At 51.0% G+C, this 24,130-nt stretch overlaps 1 protein-coding gene across 1 annotated transcript in view; it reads right to left on the bottom strand.

Moving 5' to 3' along the window:
* LOC137349258 (zinc finger protein 16-like) overlaps positions 1-24,130 on the bottom strand; it is an 824,782-nt gene that overhangs the window by 651,921 nt on the left and 148,731 nt on the right. The window lies entirely within an intron of this gene.

Genomic DNA, 24,130 nt, shown 5'->3' with positions numbered 1-24,130 from the left:
ACCTTTGAGATTTGCCTACATATCTGCTCCTCTATCTCTCCCTGACTGCTTGGAGGTCTGCAGTACACGTCCAGCCGCGATTGCCCCCTTTTTGTTTTTAAGTTCTACCCATATGGCCTCATTTGAGGAACCTTCTAAGATATCATCCCTCCTTACTGCAGTAATTGACTCCTTGATCAATAGTGCAATGCCACCTCCTCTTTTACACCCTTCCCTGTCACGTCTGAAGATTGTATATCCTGGAATATTGAGCTGCCAGTCCTGCCCTTCCCTCAAACATGTCTCTGACAGCAATAATATCATATTCTCATGTGTTAATCAATGCCCTCAATTCATCTGCATTAATAGTAAGGCTCCTTGAGTTAAAATAGATGCAATCCAGCTTTGCATTGTTCGCTTGTGCCTCAACAGGTCTATATTTGCTCTGCCTTCCAAACTGACTCAGTTTCTCTTCTATATTTGACTGTGCATCACCCCTTACAGTACCTCCACTCTGTATCCCATCCCCCTGCCAAATTAGTTTAAACCACCCTCCCACTAACAGCACTATCAAACCTCCCAGCAAGGATGTTGGTCCCGTTCCGGTTCAGGTGCAACCCGTCCAACTTGTACAGGCCCCACCTTCGCCAGAAACAGATCCAGTGATCCAGGAAACGAAAGCCCTCCCTCCTACACCATGTTTTCAGCCAAGCATACATCTGCTCTATCCTACTATTCCTATACTCACTAGCATGTGGCAGCGGGAGTAATCCAGAGATTACAACCTTTGAGGTCCTGCTTTTTAATCTGCTCCCTCGCTCCCCAAGTTCTTGTTGCAGGACCTCATCCCTATTTCTACCTATGTCATTGGTACCAATGTGTACCATGACCTCTGACTGTTCACCCTACCCCTTCAGAATGTCCTGCAGCCGCTCTGTGACGTCCTTGACCCGAGCACCAAGGAGGCAACATACCACCCTGGAGTCACGTTTGCGGCCACAGAAACGCCCATTTGTACCCCTTACAATAGAATCCCCTATCACTATAGCCCTGCCACTCCTCTTCCTCCCCCTGTGCAGCTGAGCCACCCATGGTGCCGTGAACTTGGCTCTTGCTGCTTTCCCCTGAGCCATCTCCCCCAATATCCAAAGTGGTATATCTGTTAGAGAGAGGGATGCAACAGGGGACTCCTGCACCACCTGCCTTCCTCTACTCTGCCTTGTGGTCACCCATTCCCTTTTTGCCTTTGCAGCATTTGCCTGCGGCGTGAACACCTCACTAAACGTGCTATCTACGACAATCTCAGCATCACGGATGTTCCACAGTGAATCCACCCGCAGCCCCAGCTCCGTAATGTGGGCATCCAGTAGCTACAGCTGGATACACATCCTGCACACATGGTTGTCAGGGACACTGGAAGCGTCCCTGATTTCACACATAGCGCAGGAGGAGCATATCACGGGTGCGAGCTCTCCTGCCATGACTTACCTTTAGATTACTCAGTTACTCCCTTCAATTAAAAAAATGACTAATGTTAATTAGGAGAGAGAAATTAGAGTATGGGGAAGCTATCTAGAAATGTAAAAACAGATAGCAAAAGTTTCTACAGGTATTTAAAAAGGAAAAGAATTAAAGTTGGTCCTCTAGAGAGTGAGAATGGGGAGTTAATAGTAGATAATAAGGAAATGGCAGATGAAATGAACAAATATTTTGCTTCTGTCTTCACTATAGAGGATACAAAAAACATTCCAGTAATAGCTGTAAATCAGAAGGTGGAAGAAAGAGAGGAACTTGGTGAAATTACAATCACCAGGGAAGTGGTACTGACCAAACTAACGGAGCTGCAGGCTGACAAGTCCCCGGGTCCTGATGGGCTTCATCCTAGGGCCTTAAGGAGGTGGCTAATGAGGTAGTAGATGCATTGGTGTTAATTTGTCAAAATTTGCTAAATGCTGGAAAGGTTCCATCAGACCGGAAGGTAGCAAATATAACCCCCGTATTCGAGAAGCTGTGGGAGGCAGAAAACAGTTACCTATCAGCCAGTTAGTCTGTCCTGGGGAAGGTGTTCGAATCGATCATTAAGGAGGCTATATCTGGGCACTTTGAAAAATTCAAGGTAATCGGGAATAGTCAGCATGGTTTCGTGAAGGGGAAATCATGTTTAACTAATTTACTGGAGTTCTTCGAAGGAGCAACATGCACAGTGGATAAAGGGGAGCCCATTGACGCACTGTACTTGGATTTCCAGAAGGCATTTGACAAAGTGCGCAAAGCAGGAACGACCAGTGTAGCAGGTGACATATTAGCATGGGTAGAAGATTGGCTGGCTGGCAGAAAACAGAGAGTATGCATAAATGGGTCCTTTTCTGATTGGCAGGATGTAAAGAGTGGAGTCCTGCATGGGTCTGTGCTGGGGCCTCAACATGTTACAATTTATATCAATGACTTAGATAAGGGAATTGATGGCATGGTAACTAAATTTGCAGATGACACAAAGATAGGTAGGAAAGTATGTTGTGAAGAGGACATAAAGAAGTTGTTCACTTTGGCAGGAAGAATAAAAAAGCAGAGTATTTCTTAAATGGAGAACAACTGTAGAACTCAGGTGAAGAGGGATCTAGGTGTTCTCGTGCATGAGTCACAAAAGGTACAGCAAGTAATAAAGACTAATGGAATGTTATTCTTTATGATGAGAGGAATTGAAAACAAAAGTAATGTTATGCTTCAGTTATACACGGCATTGGTCAGAGCACATCTTGAATGCTGTGTGCAGTTTTGGTCTCCTTATTTAAGGAAGGATGTAAATACGTTGGAGGTGGTTCAGAGGAGGTTTACTGGATTGATACCTGGAATGAACAGGTTGTCTTACAAGGAAAGGTTGGACAGACTGGGCTTGTTTTCACTGGAGTTTAGAAGAGTGAGGGGAGACTTGATTGAAGTATACAAGATCCTGAACGGTCTTGATAGGGTGAATGTGGAGGGGATGTTTCCTCTTGTGGGCGAGTCTGGAACTGGGGGGCACCGTTTTAAAATTAGGGGTCGCCCTTTTAGGACAGAGATGAGGAGAATTTTTTTCTCTAAGGGTTGTGCAGCTTTGGAACTCTCTGCCTCAGAAGGCGGTGGAGGTGGGGTCATTGATATTTTTAAGGCGGAGGTAAATAGATTCTTGTTAGGCAAGGGAATTAAAGATTATCAAGGGTAGACGGGAGGGTGGAATTCGTGACAGTGACAGATCAGCCATGGTCTTGTTGAATGGTGTAGCAGGCTCGATGGGCTGAATGGCACACTTCTGCTCCTAATTCATATGGTCGTATGGTAGCAGGTGTATGCGAACACCAACACCTCCAACTTTCCCTCCCAGTCAAACACCGTGCTGATTTGTCTGACATCCCGTACTGGATGAACAGAAATTTTCTCGAATTAAATATTGGAGAAGTCTGAAGCCATTGTCTTCAAACTCCACTCCCTGGCCACCAAATCTATCTCTCTTCCTGGCAACTGTCTGAGGCTAAACCAGACCATTCCTCACCTTAGTGTCATACTTCACCGAGATGAGCTTCTGACTGCATATCAGCACCATCACTCAGATCGCCTATTTCCACCTCAGTAATATCGGCCCGACTTCACCACTGCCTCAGCTCATCTGCCTCTGAAACTTACATTCATGTATTTGTTACCTCTCAACTTGACTATTCTAACACACTCCTGGCCGGTCTCCCAGATTCTACCCTCTGTAAACTTGAGATCATCCAAAACTCTGCTGCCTGTGTCCTTACTCGAACCCAGTCCTGTTCACCATCACCACTGTGCTCACTGGCCTACACAGGCTCCCAGTTAAGCAGCACCTCAATTTTAAAATCCTCATCCTTGTTTTCAAATCCCTCCATGCCCTCGCTCCTCACTATCTCTATAATCTCCTCCAGCCCTACAACCCTCCGAGAGATCAGGGTTCATCTAATTCTGGCATCTTCAGCATCCCTGATTTTCATTGCTCCATCACTGGTGGCCGTGCCTTCAGCTGCCAAGGACATTGGAGGTTCACCAGGATGTTGCCTGGTATGGAGGGCGCTAGCTATGAAGAGAGGTTGAGTAGATTAGGATTATTTTCATTTGAAAGGCGGAGGTTGAGGGGGGACCTGATTGAGGTGTACAAAATCATGAGAGGTATAACAGGGTGGATAGCAAGAAGCTTTTTCCCCCAGAGTGGGGGATTCAATTACTAGGGGTCACGAGTTCAAAGTGAGAGGGGAAAAGTTTAGGGGGGATATGCGTGGAAAGTTCTTTACGCAGAGGGTGGATGGTGCCTGGAACGCGTTGCCAGCGGAGGTGGTAGACGCGGGCACGATAGCGTCTTTTAAGATGTATCTAGACAGATACATGAATGGGCAGGAAGCAAAGAGATACAGACCCTTAGAAAATAGGCGACATGTTTAGGTAGAGGATCTGGATCGGCGCAGGCTTGGAGGGCCGAAGGGCCTGTTCCTGTGCTGTAATTTTCTTTGTTCTTTGACATAATCTTTGGAAATCCCTCCCTAATCCTCTCTACCTCACCTTCCATGCTTCAGAAACTTTTACAAACCCACCCCTCTGAAGAAACTTTTGGTCATCTGCCCCAATATCTCCTTATGTGGCTCAGTGTCAAATGTTTTAGAGCACTCCTGTGAAACGTCTAAGAAACATAGAAAGAGAAAAATAGGAGGAGGCCATTCAGCCCTTCGGGCCTCCTCCACCATTCAAAAATGATCATGGTTGATCAACTATTTCAGTACCCTGTTCCCACTTTCTCTCCATATCCCTTGATCCCTTTGGCATTAATATATCTATCTCCTTCTTGAATATATTTAATGACTTGGCCTCCACTGCCTTCTGCAGTAGAGAGTTCCACAGGTTCACCACCCTCTGAGTGAAGAAATTTCTCCTCATCTCGGTTCTAAATGACATACCCCATATCCTGAGACTGTCTCTCCTGGTTCTGGATTCCCCAGCCATCGGGAACATCCTCCCTGCATCTGGCCTGTCTAGTCTTGTTAGAATTTTATAGGTTTCTGTGAGATCCCCTCTCATTCTTCTAAACTCCAGTGAATACAGGCCTAGTCGACCCAATCTCTCCTCATAAGTCAATCCTGCCATCCCAGGAATCAGCTTAGTAAACCTTTGCACTCCCTCCATGGCAAGAACATTCTTCCTCAGATAAGATCAAAACTGAACACGATACTCCAGATGTGGTCTCACCAAGGCCCTATATAATTACAGTAAGACATCCTTGCTCCTGTACTCAAATCCTCTTGCAACGAAGGCCAACATACCATTCACCTTCCTAACTGCTTGCTGCACCTGAATGCTTGCTTTCAGCGACTGGTGTACAAGCACACCCAGGTCTCGTTGCACCTCTCCCTTTCCCAATCTATCACCATTCAGATAATAATCTGCCTTCCTGTTTTTGCAACCAAACTAGATGACTTCACATTTACCCATGTTACACTGCATCTGCCACGCATTTGCCCACTCACCCAACTTGTCCAAATCACATTGGAGCCTCTTTGCATCCTCCTCACAGCTCACTTTCCCCTCAGCTCTGTGTCGTTGCAAACTTAGAAATGTTACATTTAGTTCCCTCACCCAAATCATTCATATATATTGTGAATAGCTGGGGCCCAAGCACTGACCCCTGTGGTACCCCACTAGTCACTGCCTGCCACCCGGAAAAAGACCCGTTTATTCCTACTCTCTGTTCCCTGTCTGTCAACCAATTCTCAATCCATGCCAGTATATTACTCCCAATCCCATGTGCTTTAATTTATGTGGGACCTTCTCAAAAGCCTTCTGAAAACCCAAATACAAATTCACTGGTTCTCCCTTATCTATTCTACTAGTTACATCCTCAAAAAACTCCAGTAGATTTGTTAAGCATGAATTCCCTTTCGTAAACCCATGCTGACTTTGTCCAATCCCGTTTATGCTTTCCAGGTGTTCTGCTATCACATCCTTTATAATAGACTCTAGCATTTTCTCCACTACTTATGTAAGGCTAACTGGTCTGTAATTCCCGGTTTTTGTCTCTCTCCTTTTTTAAATTGGGGTTACATTTGCCACCCTCCAATTTGTAGGAACTGCTCCAGAGTCGAGAGAGTTTTGGAAGATGACCACCAATGCATCCACTATTTCCAGGGCCACTTCCTTTAGTACTCAGATGGAGATTATCAAGCCCTGGGGATTTGTCAGCCTTTTAACCCCATTAATTTCCCTAGCACTTTTTTTTTTTTACTCATACTGATTTCCTTTAGTACCTCCCTCTCATTACATCTTTGGCTCCCTAACATTTCTGGGAGGTTATTTGTCCTCGTTTGTGAAAACAGAACCAAAGCACATGTTTAATTGTTCTACCATTTCTTTGTTCCCCATTATAACTTCCCCCTTTTCTGACTAAGGGACCTACATTTGTCTTCACTAATCTTTTTCTCTTTACATATTTATAGAAGTTTTTACAGTCAGTTTTTATGTTCCCTGCAAATTTACTCATACTCTATTTTCCCCCGCTTAATCAACCTTTGTCCTCCTTTGCTGAATTCTAAACTGCTCCCAATCCTCAGACTTGCTGCTTTTTCTGGCAACTTTATATGCCTCCTCTTTGGATCTAATACTATCCCTAATTTCATTTGTAAGCCACGGTTGAGCCACCTTTCCTGTTTTATTTTTGCACCACCCATACAGATTCCACATCATGATTTTCCGAGCCAATATCCTTCCTCACTATTGCATTGATTTCCTCATTCACAAACAATGCTATCCCACCTCCTTTCTCTTTTTGCGTGTCCTTCCTAAATATTGAATCCCCCTGGATGTTTAGTTCCCATCCTTGGTCACCCTGCAGCCATGTCTCCATAATGACAACTATCTCAGAACCATTTATATCTATTTGCGCTGTTAATTCATCTACCTTATTGCGAATGCTCCGAGCATTAAGACACAATGCCTTTAGAATTGTCTTTTTAACATTGTTAGTCATCTTAGCTTTATTTTGCACCATGGCCCCATTTGTTTCTCGCCCTTGTTTTCTCTGCCTTCCACTTTTGTTTCTTACCTTTCTGTCTTTCATTTCTATCCTTGTTTCTCCCTCCTCTGTCTCCCTGCTCAGATTCCCATTTCCCTGCCATTCGAGTTTAAACCCTCCCTGACAGCACTAGCCAACACCCCCCCGAGGAAACTGGTCCCGGTCCTGCCCAGATGCAACCCATCCAGCTTGTATTGGTCCCACCTTCCCCAGAACCAGTCCCAATGTCCCAGGAATCTGAATCCCCCCCCCCACACCATTCATCTGATATATCCGACTATTTCTGCTCTCGCTAGCATGTGGCGCTGGTAGTAATCCTGAGATTACTACCTTTGAGGTCCTACATTTTAATTTACCTCCTAACTCCCTATATTTAGCTTGTAGTAGAGGCCTGCTTGGGTCTGCGAATGAGACCCGGCCAGACTCCTTCCATTTTCTTCCCGCGCCCGACCCATCAGTTAACTTACCTTCCATTTTTCATTGTTCCTTACCTGCACAAACTTAAAATAACTGTGGCAAAACCACTTTTAAAGTCCAAAAATTAAATTAACATCAAAGTCACTTCCCTGAGGTGGTGACAGAGCATATCCGATCCGACCTGACCCCGAATGCCAGACCCAAGTGCCCAAGTGCGACCCAACCCAAACCCAACACATGTCGTGTCCCGTCGGGTTCGGGTCAGGTAGCAGGCCTTTAGCTTGTAGGACCTCATCCCTTTTTTCACCTATGTCATTGCTACCAATATGTACCTTGACAACTGGCTGCTCGCCCTCGCCCCTCAGCGACATCCTTGACCCTCGCACCAGGGAGGCAACATTCCATCCTGAAGTCTCTTTTGCAGCCGCAGTAACACCTGTCTGTTCCCCTTAACATAGAATCCCCTATCTCTATAGCCCTGCCACTCTTCTTCCTCCCCTCCTGTGCAGCAGAGCCACCCATGGTGCCATGAACTTGGCTCTTACTGCTTTCCCCTCAGCCATCTGAGCATTCGTAAGGGCTGGAAGGCTAGGAACAGACGAAGCCCTTGAGGAATATAAAGACAGTAGGAAGGAACTTAAGCAAGGAGTCAGGAGGGCTAAAAGGGGTCATGAAAAGTCATTGACAAACAGGATCAAGGAGAATCCCAAGGCTTTTTATACATATATAAAGAGCAAGAGGGTAACCAGGGAAAGGGTTGGCCCACTCAAGGACAGAGAAGGGAATCTATGTGTGGATACAGAGGAAATGGGCGAGGTACTAAATGAGTACTTTGCATCAGTATTCACCAAAGAGAAGGACTTGGTGGATGATGAGTCTACGGAAGGGAGTGTAGATAGTCTGGGTCATGTCGTTATCAAAAAGGAGGTGGTGTTGGGCGTCTTGCAAAGCATTAAGGTAGATAAGTCCCCAGGGCCTGATGGGATCTACCCTAGAATACTGAGGGAGGCAAGGGAAGACATTGCTGGGGCCTTGACAGAAATCTTTGCATCCTCATTGGCTACAGGTGAGGTCCCAGAGGACTGGAGAATAGCCAATGTTGTTCCTTTGTTTAAGAAGGGTAGCAAGGATAATCCAAGAAATTATAGGCCGGTGAGCCTTACGTCAGTGGTAGGGAAACTATTAGAGAAGATTCTTCGGGACAGGATTTACTCCCATTTGGAAACAAACAAACTTATTAGCGAGAGGCAGCATGGTTTTGTGAAGGGGAGGTCGTGTCTCACTAATTTGATTGAGTTTTTTGAGGAAGTGACGAAGATGATTGATGAAGGAAGGGCAATGGATGTTATCTATATGGACTTCAGTAAAGCCTTTGACAAGGTCCCTCATGGCAGACTGGTACAAAAGGTGAAGTTACGCAGGATCAGAGGTGAGCTGGCAAGATGGATACAGAACTGGCTCGGTCATAGAAGACATGGGGTAGCAGTGGAAGGGTGCTTTTCTGAATGGAGGGCTGTGACCAGTGGTGTTCCGCAGGGATCAGTGCTGGGACCTTTGCTGTTTGTAGTATATATAAATGATTTGGAGGTAAATGCAGCTGGTCTGATTAGTAAGTTTTCAGACGACACAAAGGTTGGTGGAGTTGCAGACAGTGATGAGGATTGTCAGAGAATACAGCAGGATATAGATCGGTTGGAGACTTGGGTGGAGAAATGGCAGATGGAGTTTAATCCAGACAAATGTCAGGTAATGCATTTTGGAAGGTCTAATGCAGGTGGGACGTACACAGTAAATGGCAGAACCCTTAGGAGTATTGACAGGCAGAGAGATCTGGGCGTACAGGTCCACAGGTCACTGAAAGTGGCAACGCAGGTGGATAAGGTAGTCAAGAAGGCATACGGCATGCTTGCCTTCATCGGTCGGGGCATAGAGTATAAAAATTGGCAAGTCATGCTGCAGTTGGACAGAACTTTAGTTAGGTCACACTTAGAATACTGCATGCAATTCTGGTCGCCACACTACCAGAAGGACGTGGAGGCTTTGGAGAGGGTACAGAAGAGGTTTACCAGGATGTTGCCTAGTCTGGAGGGTATTAGCTATGAGGAGAGGTTGGATAAACTCGGATTGTTTTCACTGGAACGACAGAGGTGGAGGGGCGACATGATAGAGGTTTACAAAGTTATGAGTGGCATGGACAGGGTGGATAGTCAGAAGCTTTTTCCCCAGGGTGGAAGAGTCAGTTACTAGGGGACATAGGTTTAAGGTGCGAGGGGCAAAGTTTAGAGGGGATGTGCGAGGCAAGTTTTTTTACACAGAGGGTGGCGAGTGCCTGGAACTTGCTGCCAGGGGAGGTGGTGGAAGCAGGTACCATAGAGACGTTTAAGAGGCATCTTGACAAATACATGAATAGGATGGGAATAGAGGGATACGGACCCTGGAAATGCAGAAGGTGTTAGTTTAGGCAGGCATCAAGATCGGTGCAGGCTTGGAGGCCGAATGGCCTGTTCTTGTGCTGTACTGTTCTTTGTTCTTATCTCCCCCAATAATATCCAAAGCGGGATATCTGTTAGAGAGGGGGGAAGGCCACAGGGGACTCCTGCACTACCTGCCTTCCTCTACTCTGCCTTGTGGTCACCCATTCCCTTCCTGCCTTTGCAGCATTTGCCTGCGGTGTGACCACCTCGTTAAACGTGGTATCCACGACGATCTCAGCATCGCGGATGCTCCACAGTGAATCCTCCCGCAGCTCCTGCTCCGTAATGTGGGTAGCCAGTAACTGCAGCTGGATACACTTCCTGCACACATGGTTGTCAGGGACACTGGAAGCGTCCCTGATTTCACACATAGCGCAGGAGGAGCATATCACGGCTGCGAGCTCTCCTGCCATGACATACCTTTAGATTACTCAGTTACTCCCTTCAATTAAAAAATACTCATTACACTGGGAGCCTTGTTCTACTCCAAACACGACCCACAACAATCCAAAGTCCTGAACTTTACTTTCGAAGCTAATGCTTCAAAATAGTATAAACAGTAGCAAAAGTAGAAAAACTCACCTGAACCTACTTACCAAGAACAAAGAACAAAGAAGAAAATTACAGCACAGGAACAGGCCCTTCGGCCCACCAAGCCTGCGCCGATCCAAATCCTCTACCTAAACATGTCGCCTATTTTCTAAGGGTCTGCATCTCTTTGCTTCCTGCTCATTCATGTATCTGTCGAGATACATCTTAAAAGACGCTATCTACCACCTCCGCTGGCAACGCGTTCCAGGCACCCACCACCCTCTGCGTAAAGAACTTTCCACGCATATCCCCCCTAAACTTTTCCCCTCTCACTTTGAACTCGTGACCCCTAGTAATTGAATCCCCCACTCTGGGAAAAAGCTTCTTGCTATCCACCCTGTCTATACCTCTCATGATTTTGTACACCTCAATCAGGTCCCCCCTCAACCTCCGTCTATCTAATGAAGATAATCCTAATCTACTCAACCTCTCTTCATAGCTAGCACCCTCCATACCAGGCAACATCCTGGTGAACCTCCTCTGCACCCTCTCCAAAGCATCCACATCCTTTTGGTAATGTGGCGACCAGAACTGCACGCAGTATTCCAAATGTGGCCGAACCAAAGTCCTATACAACTGTAACATGACCTGCCAACTCTTGTACTCAATAACCTGTCCGATGAAGGAAAGCATGCCGTATGCCTTCTTGACCACTCTATTGACCTGCGTTGCCACCTTCAGGGAACAATGGGCCTGAACACCCAAATCTATCTGTGCATCAATTTTCCCCAGGACTTTTCCATTTACTGTATAGTTCATTCTTGAATTGGATCTTCCAAAATGCATCACCTCGCATTTGCCCTGATTGAACTCCATCTGCCACTTCTCTGCCCAACTCTCCAATCTATCTATATTCTGCTGTATTCTCTGACAGTCCCCTTCACTATCTGCTACTCCACCAATCTCAGTGTCGTCTGCAAACTTGCTAATCAGACCACCTATACTTTCCTCCAAATCATTAATATCACAAACAACAGTGGTCCCAGCACGGATCCCTGTGGAACACCACTGGTCACATGTCTCCATTTTGAGAAACTCCCTTCCACTGCTACTCTCTGTCTCCTGTTGCCCAGCCAGTTCTTTATCCATCTAGCTAGTACACCCTGGATCCCATGCGACTTCACTTTCTCCATCAGCCTACCATGGGGAACCTTATCAAACGCCTTACTGAAGTCCATGTATATGACATCTACAGCCCTTCCCTCATCAATCAACTTTGTCACTTCCTCAAAGAATTCTATTAAGTTGGTAAGACATGACCTTCCCTGCACAAAACCATGTTGCCTGTCACTGATAAGCCCATTTTCTTCCAAATGGGAATAGATCCTATCCCTCAGTATCTTCTCCAGCAGCTTCCCTACCACTGATGTCAGGCTCACCGGTCTATAATTACCTGGATTATCCCTGCTACCCTTCTTAAACAAGGGGACAACATTAGCAATTCTCCAGTCCTCCGGGACCTCACCCGTGTTTAAGGATGCTGCAAAGATATCTGTTAAGGCCCCAGCTATTTCCCCTCTCGCTTCCCTCAGTAACCTGGGATAGATCCCATCCGGACCTGGGGACTTGTCCACCTTAATGCCTTTCAGAATACCCAACATTTCCTCCCTCCTTATGCCAACTTGACCTAGAGTAATCAAACATCTGTCCCTAACCTCAACATCCGTCATGTCCCTCTCCTCGGTGAATACCGATGCAAAGTACTCGTTTAGAATCTCACCCATTTTGTCTGAGTCCAAGCATAACATTCCTCCTTTGTCCTTTAGTGGGCCAATCCTTTCTCTAGTTACCCTCTTGCTCCTTATATATGAATAAAAGGCTTTGGGATTTTCCTTAACCCTGTTTGCTAAAGATATTTCATGACCCCTTTTAGCCCTCTTAATTCCTCGTTTCAGATTGGTCCTACATTCCCGATATTCTTCCAAAGCTTCGTCTTTCTTCAGCCGCCTAGACCTCATGTATGCTTCCTTTTTCCTCTTAGCTAGTCTCACAATTTCACCTGTCATCCATGGTTCCCTAATCTTGCCATTCCTATCCCTCATTTTCACAGGAACATGTCTCTCCTGCACGCTAATCAACCTCTCTTTAAAAGCCTCCCACATATCAAATGTGGATTTACCTTCAAACAGCTGCTCCCAATCTACATTCCCCAGCTCCTGCCGAATTTTGGTATAGTTGGCTTTCCCCCAATTTAGCACTCTTCCTTTAGGACCACTCTCGTCTTTGTCCATGAGTACTCGAAAAGTTATGGAATTGTGATCACTATTCCCAAAGTAGTCCCCTACTGAAACTTCAACCACCTGGCCGGGCTCATTCCCCAACACCAGGTCCAGTATGGCCCCTTCCCGAGTTGGACTATTTACATACTGCTCTAGAAAACCCTCCTGGATGCTCCTTACAAATTCTGCTCCATCTAGACCTCTGACACTAAGTGAATCCCAGTCAATGTTGGGAAAATTAAAATCTCCTATCACCACCACCCTGTTGCTCCTACATCTTTCCATAATCTGTTTACATATTTGTACCTCTATCTCACGCTCGCTGTTGGGAGGCCTGTAGTACAGCCCCAACATTGTTACCGCACCCTTCCTATTTCTGAGTTCTGCCCATATTGCCTCACAGCTCGAGTCCTCCATAGTGCCTTCCTTCAGCACAGCTGTGATATCCTCTTTGACCAGTAATGCAACTCCTCCACCCCTTTTACCTCCCTCTCTATCCCGCCTGAAGCATCGATATCCTGGGATATTGAGTTGCCAATCATGCCCTTCCCTTAACCAAGTCTCAGTAATAGCAATAACATCATACCCCCAGGTACTAATCCAAGCCCTAAGTTCATCTGCCTTACCTACTACACTTCTTGCATTAAAACAAATGCACCTCAGACCACCAGTCCCTTTTCTTTCATCATCTGCTCGCTGCCTACTCTTTCCCTTAGTCACGCTGACTTCATTATCTAGTTCCTTACAGGCTTTAGTTACTACCTCCTTACTGTCCACTGACCTCATTTGGTTCCCAACCCCCTGCCACATTAGTTTAAACCCTCCCCAACAGCGTTAGCAAAAGCACCTCCAAGGACATTGGTTCCAGTCCGGCCCAGGTGTAGACCGTCCAATTTGTAATAGTCCCACCTCCCCCAGAACCGGTCCCAATGTCCCAAAAATCTGAACCCCTCCCTCCTGCACCATCTCTCAAGCCACGCAGTCATCCTGACTATTCTTTCATTTCTACTCTGACTATCACGTGGCACTGGTAGCAATCCTGAGATTACTACCTCTGAGGTCCTACTTTTTAACTTGGCTCCTAACTCCCTAAATTCTGCTTGTAGGACCTCATCCCGTTTTTTACCTACATAATTGGTGCCTATGTGCACAACAACTGGCTGTTCACCCTCCCCCTTCAGAATGTTCTGCAGCCGATCTGAGACATCCCTGACCCTTGCAACTGGGAGGCAACATACCATTCGGGAGTCTCGTTTTCGACCACAGAACCGCTTATCTACTCCCCTTACAATCGAATCCCCTATGACTATAGCCCTTCCACTCTTTTTGCTGCCCTTCGGAACAGCAGACCAATCAGATGCTTCCCAGTGCCCCCGTCACTTTTTGACTCCTGACTTCACTTGGAATTCCACCGTCCGGGTCCTCCCCTCTCTCGCTCTTTTATGGCCGCTGCCGCCGGTCTCTGGCTCCTCCTCTTTCCTGCTCCCTCACAGCCGCAGCTGCCGATCTTTGGGTCCTCCTCTCTCCCGCTGCCGCCGGTCTCTGGGTCCTCCTCTCTCCCGCTGCCGCCGGTCTCTGGGTCCCCCTCTCTCCCGCTGCCGCCGGTCTCTGGGTCCCCCTCTCTCCCGCTGCCGCCGGTCTCTGGGTCCCCCTCTCTCCCGCTCCCTCACGGCCGCCGGTCTCTGGGTCCTCCTCTCTCCCACTGCTGCCGGTCTCTGGGTCCTCCTCTCTCCCGCCGGTCTCTGGGTCCCCCTCTCTCCCGCTCCCTCACGGCCGCCGCCGCCGGTCTCTGGGTCCTCCTCTCTCCCGCCGGTCTCTGGGTCCTCCTCTCTCCCGCCGGTCTCTGGGTCCTCCTCTCTCCCGCCGGTCTCTGGGTCCTCCTCTCTCCCGCCGGTCTCTGGGTCCTCCTCTCTCCCGCCGGTCTCTGGGTCCTCCTCTCTCCCGCCGGTCTCTGGGTCCTCCTCTCTCCCGCCGGTCTCTGGGTCCTCCTCTCTCCCGCCGGTCTCTGGGTCCTCCTCTCTCCCGCCGGTCTCTGGGTCCTCCTCTCTCCCGCCGGTCTCTGGGTCCTCCTCTCTCCCGCCGGTCTCTGGGTCCTCCTCTCTCCCGCCGGTCTCTGGGTCCTCCTCTCTCCCGCCGGTCTCTGGGTCCTCCTCTCTCCCGCCGGTCTCTGGGTCCTCCTCTCTCCCGCCGGTCTCTGGGTCCTCCTCTCTCCCGCCGGTCTCTGGGTCCTCCTCTCTCCCGCCGGTCTCTGGGTCCTCCTCTCTCCCGCCGGTCTCTGGGTCCTCCTCTCTCCCGCCGGTCTCTGGGTCCTCCTCTCTCCCGCCGGTCTCTGGGTCCTCCTCTCTCCCGCCGGTCTCTGGGTCCTCCTCTCTCCCGCCGGTCTCTGGGTCCTCCTCTCTCCCGCCGGTCTCTGGGTCCTCCTCTCTCCCGCCGGTCTCTGGGTCCTCCTCTCTCCCGCCGGTCTCTGGGTCCTCCTCTCTCCCGCCGGTCTCTGGGTCCTCCTCTCTCCCGCCGGTCTCTGGGTCCTCCTCTCTCCCGCCGGTCTCTGGGTCCTCCTCTCTCCCGCCGGTCTCTGGGTCCTCCTCTCTCCCGCCGGTCTCTGGGTCCTCCTCTCTCCCGCCGGTCTCTGGGTCCTCCTCTCTCCCGCCGGTCTCTGGGTCCTCCTCTCTCCCGCCGGTCTCTGGGTCCTCCTCTCTCCCGCCGGTCTCTGGGTCCTCCTCTCTCCCGCCGGTCTCTGGGTCCTCCTCTCTCCCGCCGGTCTCTGGGTCCTCCTCTCTCCCGCCGGTCTCTGGGTCCTCCTCTCTCCCGCCGGTCTCTGGGTCCTCCTCTCTCCCGCCGGTCTCTGGGTCCTCCTCTCTCCCGCCGGTCTCTGGGTCCTCCTCTCTCCCGCCGGTCTCTGGGTCCTCCTCTCTCCCGCCGGTCTCTGGGTCCTCCTCTCTCCCGCCGGTCTCTGGGTCCTCCTCTCTCCCGCCGGTCTCTGGGTCCTCCTCTCTCCCGCCGGTCTCTGGGTCCTCCTCTCTCCCGCCGGTCTCTGGGTCCTCCTCTCTCCCGCCGGTCTCTGGGTCCTCCTCTCTCCCGCCGGTCTCTGGGTCCTCCTCTCTCCCGCCGCCGCCGGTCTCTGGGTCCTCCTCTCTCCCGCCGCCGCCGGTCTCTGGGTCCTCCTCTCTCCCGCCGCCGCCGGTCTCTGGGTCCTCCTCTCTCCCGCCGCCGCCGGTCTCTGGGTCCTCCTCTCTCCCGCCGCCGCCGGTCTCTGGGTCCTCCTCTCTCCCGCCGCCGCCGGTCTCTGGGTCCTCCTCTCTCCCGCCGCCGCCGGTCTCTGGGTCCTCCTCTCTCCCGCCGCCGCCGGTCTCTGGGTCCTCCTCTCTCCCGCCGCCGCCGGTCTCTGGGTCCTCCTCTCTCCCGCCGCCGCCGGTCTCTGGGTCCTCCTCTCTCCCGCCGCCGCCGGTCTCTGGGTCCTCCTCTCTCCCGCCGCCGCCGGTCTCTGGGTCCTCCTCTCTCCCGCTGCCGCCGGTCTCTGGGTCCTCCTCTCTCCCGCTGCCGCCGGTCTCTGGGTCCTCCTCTCTCCCGCTGCCGCCGGTCTCTGGGTCCTCCTCTCTCCCGCTGCCGCCGGTCTCTGGGTCCTCCTCTCTCCCGCTGCCGCCGGTCTCTGGGTCCTCCTCTCTCCCGCTGCCGCCGGTCTCTGGGTCCTCCTCTCTCCCGCTGCCGCCGGTCTCTGGGTCCTCCTCTCTCCCGCTGCCGCCGGTCTCTGGGTCCTCCTCTCTCCCGCTGCCGCCGGTCTCTGGGTCCTCCTCTCTCCCGCTGCCGCCGGTCTCTGGGTCCTCCTCTCTCCCGCTGCCGCCGGTCTCTGGGTCCTCCTCTCTCCCGCTGCCGCCGGTCTCTGGGTCCTCCTCTCTCCCGCTGCCGCCGGTCTCTGGGTCCTCCTCTCTCCCGCTGCCGCCGGTCTCTGGGTCCTCCTCTCTCCCGCTGCCGCCGGTCTCTGGGTCCTCCTCTCTCCCGCTGTCGCCGGTCTCTGGGTCCTCCTCTCTCCCGGCCCTCATGGCCGCTGTCGCCGGTCTCTGGGTCCTCCTCTCTCCCGCTCCCTCATGGCCGCTGTCGCTGGTCTCTGGGACCTCCTCTCTCCCGCTGCCGCCGGTCTCTGGGTCCTCCTCTCTCCCGCTGCCGCCGGTCTCTGGGTCCCCCTCTCTCCCGCTGCCGCCGGTCTCTGGGTCCCCCTCTCTCCCGCTGCCGCCGGTCTCTGGGTCCCCCTCTCTCCCGCTGCCGCCGCTCTCTGGGTCCCCCTCTCTCCCGCTGCCGCCGCTCTCTGGGTCCTCCTCTCTGCTGCTGCCGCCGGTCTCTGGGTCCTCCTCTCTCCCACTGTCGCCGGTCTCTGGGTCCCCCTCTCTCCTGCTGCCGCCAGTCTCTGGGTCCCCCTCTCTCCTGCTGCCGCCGGCCTCTGGGTCCCCCTCTCTCCCGCTCCCTCATGGCCGCTGCCGCCGGTCTCTGGGTCCTCCTCTCTCCCGCTGCCGCCGGTCTCTGGGTCCTCCTCTCTCCCGCTCCCTCACGGCCGCTGTCGCCGGTCTCTGGGTCCTCCTCTCTCCCGCTGCCACCGGTCTCTGGGTCCTCCTCTCTCCCGCTCCCTCACGGCCGCTGTCGCCGGTCTCTGGGTCCCCCTCTCTCCCGCTGTCGCCGGTCTCTGGGTCCCCCTCTCTCCCGCTGTCGCCGTTCTCTGGGCCCTCCTCTCTCCCGCTGTCGCCGGTCTCTGGGCCCTCCTCTCTCCCGCTGTCGCCGGTCTCTGGGCCCTCCTCTCTCCCGCTGTCGCCGGTCTCTGGGCCCACCTGTCTCCTGCTGTCGCCGGTCTCTGGGTCCTCCTCTCTCCCGCTGTCGCCGGTCTCTGGGTCCTCCTCTCTCCCGCTGTCGCCGGTCTCTGGGTCCTCCTCTCTCCCGCTGTCGCCGGTCTCTGGGTCCTCCTCTCTCCCGCTGCCGCCGGTCTCTGGGTCCTCCTCTCTCCCGCTGCCGCCGGTCTCTGGGTCCTCCTCTCTCCCGCTGCCGCCGGTCTCTGGGTCCTCCTCTCTCCCGCTGCCGCCGGTCTCTGGGTCCTCCTCTCTCCCGCTGTCGCCGGTCTCTGGGTCCTCCTCTCTCCCGCTTCCTCACAGCTGCTGCCGCCATTTTCTGGGTGCCTTGGAACATTTTATTACATTAAAGATGCAATATAAATACAAGTTGTTGTTAACCTGGACATATATCACCGTTCCTTCATCATCACTGGGTGAAAATCCTGTAACTCCTTCCGTAACACCATTGTGGGAGCACCTTCACCACACAGACTGCAACGGTTCAAGAAGGTTGTCCACCATCACCTTCTCAATGGGCAACTGGGGATTGGTAATATATGCTGGTCTGGCTCGTGACGCCCATATCCCAGAAATGAAGTACAACATGTGTTTTTGTAAACTGGATTAAAAGCTTCTACAGAAATACTTGTTAGTGAAAAGATACTCTTTTAAATTGAGTAGCTGGTGTCCATTTAGCAACCTCATCTCCCCCGCAATCTACCTCCCTTGACAGCCTCACATTGAAAATTATTGGGCCTGACTGGGCTGAAAATACTCGGGATTAAAGCCAGCAGCTGCTCCTCCATCCCCACTCCAGATCAAACTGATGGAACCAAAAAGATCTACACAGTAGGTCAGGAACCGACTTCCACATCCACCATCCACCCTGATAAAAACAACTGTATTGTTATGCAGGCCTCCAGCTGCCAAGAATGAGGCACATTGGTTTTGTCACATGAACATTGATATTTAGCTGTTGCTGGAACTGAAATGTTGCTGAAATGACTTGCTAAACAGATCAGACGTGGCTGAAAAAAGACATTTACATATTAACAGACATTAAAGGTGAGGACGTGCATTCCAGGGCCTGCTAAGGAGGAGACAGTCCACAAGGGCCAGGACTGGTTCGACCAGCTGGTCACATAACTACCTGGCTGTTCCAGGGATTTCTTTTGAACTGGCCACAGAGGGTTTGAAGGCGGAAAGTCTGCTTGATCCTGGACTGAGAAGATCTCTCCTGTCTGCTCCCATCTCTTTCTCACAAGCCTCTGAATCCACTGAAGACACAAGAACCCCAAGAAAGAAAAGTTTCCTACAGCGAACAAGGTTTAAGAAGAAAATTGGGCCCCAATGAAATCAAGATCTACCTACAATCAAGGACTCTACAGTGAGCTCGAAGACCCAGAACAAAAACTCCTCAGATATTGCCTCAAACTTTTCCACTTTATTTTTTTCTTCTGCCTCTAATTGCATGTGTGTATCACGTATGCATGCTAGCGTGGGCACGTTGTGTATCAGTTGGCATCAACCGAATTAGGAGTTTAAGTTCAAGTTTAACAAATTTCAACTTTTCTTTAAACCCAAGAAAACCTATTTGTGCTGGTTTCTTTGCCTTATAATTGGAAAGCGGTGAACAAGGGTTCACCAAGGGGAGCTAAAAACACGATGTAAAATGTAGGAAATATCGGGAAGGTGGGGATGTGGTAGGAATATGGGATTAGTGGAGGATTAGTATAAATGGGTGGTTCATGGTCGGTGCAGACTCGGTGGGCCGAAGTGCCTGTTTCAGTGCTGTATCAATAAATAAAAAATTAAACCTGGTTACAGTAAGGCTAAGAGGGACCCCTAGACACCTTTCTCACCTGGTTGTAACAGCAGCTGTCAGTTGGTCCATCTGTGTTTCTTGACTTAGTTGTGTGTGCAACATCTGCAAAAAAAAAACAAAAGCAAAATATTGTGGATGTTCAGGCAGCATCTGTGAAGAGAGAAACAGAGTTAATGTTTCAGGCACATCGATCCACCGGAGCCTGGAACTTGGAGTGGGAGGAGGAGGAAGAATGAGGAGAGACAATATAGTCCAACACTCACAGTAACCTACAATCCACCCACATTACCGGGATAGGGAGACAGAGTTTAGAAACACTCAGCAACACGACTCCAGTAAAAGATCCCAGGAGGAAAAGGGGGAGCAGTGTGTGTACCTGCCCTGATATCCCCCTCCCCAGGCCTGTCAGTCAAACCCCCCACTCCTCCCAGTCCACAGCTCAGCCTATCAGCTTCCTGCACCTTGAGCCAGCCCTGCCCAGGTGTGGCCCAGTCCAAGGGGAGTCTTTGTGGAACCAGGGAGTGGGGGAGGGGGGACCTCCTGCCCTGTGCTGTGTCCCAAATGGTTCCTCCCTCCCCCAGGCCCCTTTATAACTGAGCTCAGTTTCCTTTAAAGTTTTCTCCTTTGATGTTACACTTCATTAATCTTTAATTCCTCCAAAAGAGCTGGAAATCTGGCGGCCGTTAACCCCGGGCCTGTCACCGGGAGAAGCCCCGCAGCTGCCGCCCCGCTCGCTGCAAACGCGGGACCGGGAGCTTCTGACTGGGAAGGATCGAGGCCTTCACCGGGTGTTTCTGAAGCTGCCCCGTCCACCAGCTCCGCCGCTTACCGGCTGCAGAAGCGTCTCTCCACCGCCATCACCCACTCGCTGCAAACACGCTTCAGTAAAACGCCTGCGCACAAAGACAGCCTCACAATGTCCGGATGATTGACGGCTGCTCCAGACCAATAGCAAGAGGGGGCGGGACAGAACAGCGGCAGCACCGCCCCCTCCATGATGTGAGCCCCGCCCCTCCCTCGCTCCAAACGGCTGGAGGACAGAAGGCCCGCTCTGTCCTGCAGTGCCATCCCCGCTCTTCCTATTGGTCCAGAGCTGCCGTCATTCAGCCGGGCGCGCGGTGTGAGGTGGGCATGCGCGGCCAGCTGGGATTCGAGGCAGAGTGAGTGGTTTGAACAGAGCAGGGCAGGGGAGGTTCCTATTTCCAGAATCGATTCCCCTGCAATCGCAGGAGGTGCAATACCTGCACTTTAATACCTTCCTTCAATCATAAGGTCAGAAGTGGGGATGTTCGCTGATGATTGCACAATGTTCAGCACCATTTGCGACTCCTCACAGACTGAAGCAGTCCGGATAAAAATGCAGCAAGACCTGGGCAATATCCAGGCTTGAGCTGATAAGTGGCAAGTAACATTAATGCCACACAAGTGCCAGGCAATGACCATCTCCAACAGGAGAGAATCTAACCATCTCCCCTTGAGATTCAACGGCATTACCATCACTGAATCCCTCACTATCAACATCCTAGGGGCTACCATTGACCAGAAACTGAACTCGAGTAGCCATGTAAATACCGTGGCGACAAGAGCAGGTTGGAGGCTAGGAATCCTGTGGTGTGTAACGCACCTCCTGACTCCCCAAATTCTGTCCACCATCTACAAGGCACAAGTCAGGAGTGTGATGGAATACTCTCCACTTGCCTGGATGGGTGCAGCTCCAACAACATTCAAGAAGCTCGTCACCATCCAGGACAAAGCAGCCCACTTGATTGGCACCCCATCTACAAACATTCACTCCCTCCACCACCGACGCACAGTGGCAGCAGTGTGTATCATCTACACGATGCACTGCAGCAGCACACCAAGGCTCCTTAGAAAGCACCTTCCAAACCCGTGACCTCAACCACCACAAAAGACAAGAGCAGCAGATGCATGGGAACATCATCACCTGCAAGTTCCCCTCCAAGTCACACACCATCCTGACTTGGAACTATATCGCCGTTCCTTCACCGTCACTGCGTCAAAATCCTGGAACTTCCTTCCTAACAACACTGTGGGTGTACCTACCTCACAAGGACTTCAGCAGTTCAAGAAGACAGCTCATCATCACCTTCTCTAGGGCAATTAGGAATGGGCAATAAATGCTGGCCTAGCCAGAGATGCCCATATCCCATGAATGAATATAAAAGAAAATAACCTCCTCTCTCCTCACTATCCAAGGCCCCAAACACTCCTTTCAGGTGAAGCAGCGATTTACTTGTACTTCTTCCACTTTCTTGTTCTTTGGCCTCCTTATCTCGAGAGACAATGGGTAAGTGCCGAGAGGTGGTCAGTGGTTTATGGAGCAGCGCCTGGAGTGGCTATAAAGGCCAATTCTCGAGTGACAGACTCTTCCACAGGCGCTGCAGATAAAATTGGTTATCGGGGCTGTTACACAGTTGGCTCTCTCCTTGTACTTCTGTCTTTTTTCCTGCCAACTGCTCAGTCTCTTCGACTCACCACACTTTAGCCCCGCCTTTATGGCTGCCTGCCAGCTCTGGCGATCACTGGCAACTGACTCCCACGACTTGTGGTCAATGTCACAGGACTTCATGTCGCGTTTGCAGATGTCTTTAAAGTGGAGACATGGACGGCCGGTGGGTCTGATAACAGTGACGAGTTCGCTGTACAATGCGTCCTTGGGGATCCCGCCATCTTCCATGCGGCTCACATGGCCAAGCCATCTCAAGCGCCACTGGCTCAGTAGGGTGTATATGCTGGGGATGATGGCCACCTCGAGGACTTCTGTGTTGGAGATACGGTCCTGCCACCTGATGCCAAGGATTCTCTGGAGGCAGCGAAGATGGAATGAATTGAGACGTCGCTCTTGGCTGACATACATTGTCCAGGCCTCGTTGCCGTAGAGGACACAGGCTTGATACACTCAGACATTTGTGTTCCGTGTCAGTGTGCTATTTTCCCACAATCTCTTGGCCAGTCTGGATATAGCAGCGGATGCCTTTTCCATGCACTTGTTGATTTCTGCATCGAGAGACAGGTTACTGGTGATAGTTGAGCCTAGGTAGGAGAACTCTTGAACCACTTCCAGAGCGTGGTCGCCGATATTGATGGATGGAGCATTTCTGACATCCTGTCCCATGATGTTCGTTTTCTTGAGGCTGATGGTGAGGCCAAATTCGTTGCAGGCAGCCGCAAACCTGTCGATGAGACTCTGCAGACACTCTTCAGTGTGAGATGTTAATGCAGCATCATCAGCAAAGAGGAGTTCCCTGATGAGGACTTTCCGTACTTTGGTCTTCACTTTTAGATGGGCAAGGTTGAACAACCTGCCACCTGATCTGTGTGGAGGAAATTTCCTTCTTCTGAAGACTTGAACGCATGTGAGAGCAGCAGGGAGAAGAAAATCTCAAACAGTGTAGGTGCAAGAACACAGCCCTGTTTCACGCCACTCAGGATAGGAAAGGGGTCTGATGAGGCACCGCTATGCTGAATTGTGCCTTTCATATTGTCATGGAATGAGATGATGATACGAAATAGCTTTGGTGAACATCCAATCTTTTCTAGTAGTCTGAAGAGACCACTTCTGCTGACGAGGTCAAAGGCTTTTTTGAGATCAATGAAAGCAACATAGAGGGGCATCTGTTGTTTGTGGCATTTCTCCTGCAGCTGGCGAAGGGAGAACAGCATGTCAATGGTGGATCTCTCTGCTCGAAAGCCACACTGTGCTTCAGGGTAGACCCGCTCAGCCAGCTTCTGGACTCTGTTTAAAATGACTCGAGCGAAGACTTTCCCCACCATGCTGAGCAGGGAGATTCCACGGTAGTTGTTGCAGTCACTGCGGTCACCCTTGTTCTTATAGCAGGTGATGATATTGGCATCGTGCATGTCCTGTGTTGCTGCTCCCTCATCCCAGCACAGGCAAAGCAGTTCATGGAGTGCTGGGAGTATAGCAGGCTTGGCACTCTTGATTATTTCAGGGGTAATGCCGTCCTTCCCAGGGGCTTTCCCACTGGCTAGAGAATCAATGGCATCACTGAGTTCCGACTTTATTGGCTGTTCGTCCAGCTCATCCATGACTGGCAGAGACTGTGCTGCATTGAGGGCGGTCTCAGTGACAACATTTTCCCTGGAGTACAGTTCTAGGTAGTGCTCCACCCAACGGTCCATCTGCTTGCGTTGGTCAGTGATTGTGTCCCCTGATTTAGACTTGGGTTGGGGGTGGGGGGGGAGGGTGGTGATCTTCCTCATGGTGGGCCCAAAAGCTCTCTTAATGCCATCATACATTCCTCTGATGTTTCCAGTGTCAGAGGCCAGCTGAATACGACTGCATATGTGTTGCCCGTAGTCATTTGCACAGCGCCTGGCCATTCTTTGTGCAGCGCTTCTGACTACTTTAAGTGCCACGGATGTTCTTTCAATGTAGTGTACTATATTCACTGCTCACAATGTGGTCTCCTCTACACTGGGGAGACCAAAGGCAGACTGGGTGACCACTTTGCTGAACACCTCCACTCAGTCCGAAAGCATGACCCCGAGCCTCCAGTTGTTTACCATTTCAACACATCTCCCTGCTTTCATGCCCACATCTCTGTCCTGGGCTTGCTGCAGTGTGCCAGTGAACGTCATTGCAAGCTCAAGGAACAGCATCTCATTTACCGATTAGGCATGCTGCAGCTGCCGGACTGAACATTGAGTTCAATCATTTCAGAGCTTGGCTCTCTTTTTATTTTAAGATATTTTTTCTTTTTTATGTTTATTTTCTTTTA

This window comes from Heterodontus francisci, chromosome 34 (genome assembly GCF_036365525.1).
Source record: "Heterodontus francisci isolate sHetFra1 chromosome 34, sHetFra1.hap1, whole genome shotgun sequence".
Taxonomy (NCBI): Eukaryota; Metazoa; Chordata; class Chondrichthyes; order Heterodontiformes; family Heterodontidae; genus Heterodontus; species Heterodontus francisci.
Note: the sequence above shows the minus strand (reverse complement) of the source record. Positions and strands in the feature narration are given on the sequence as shown.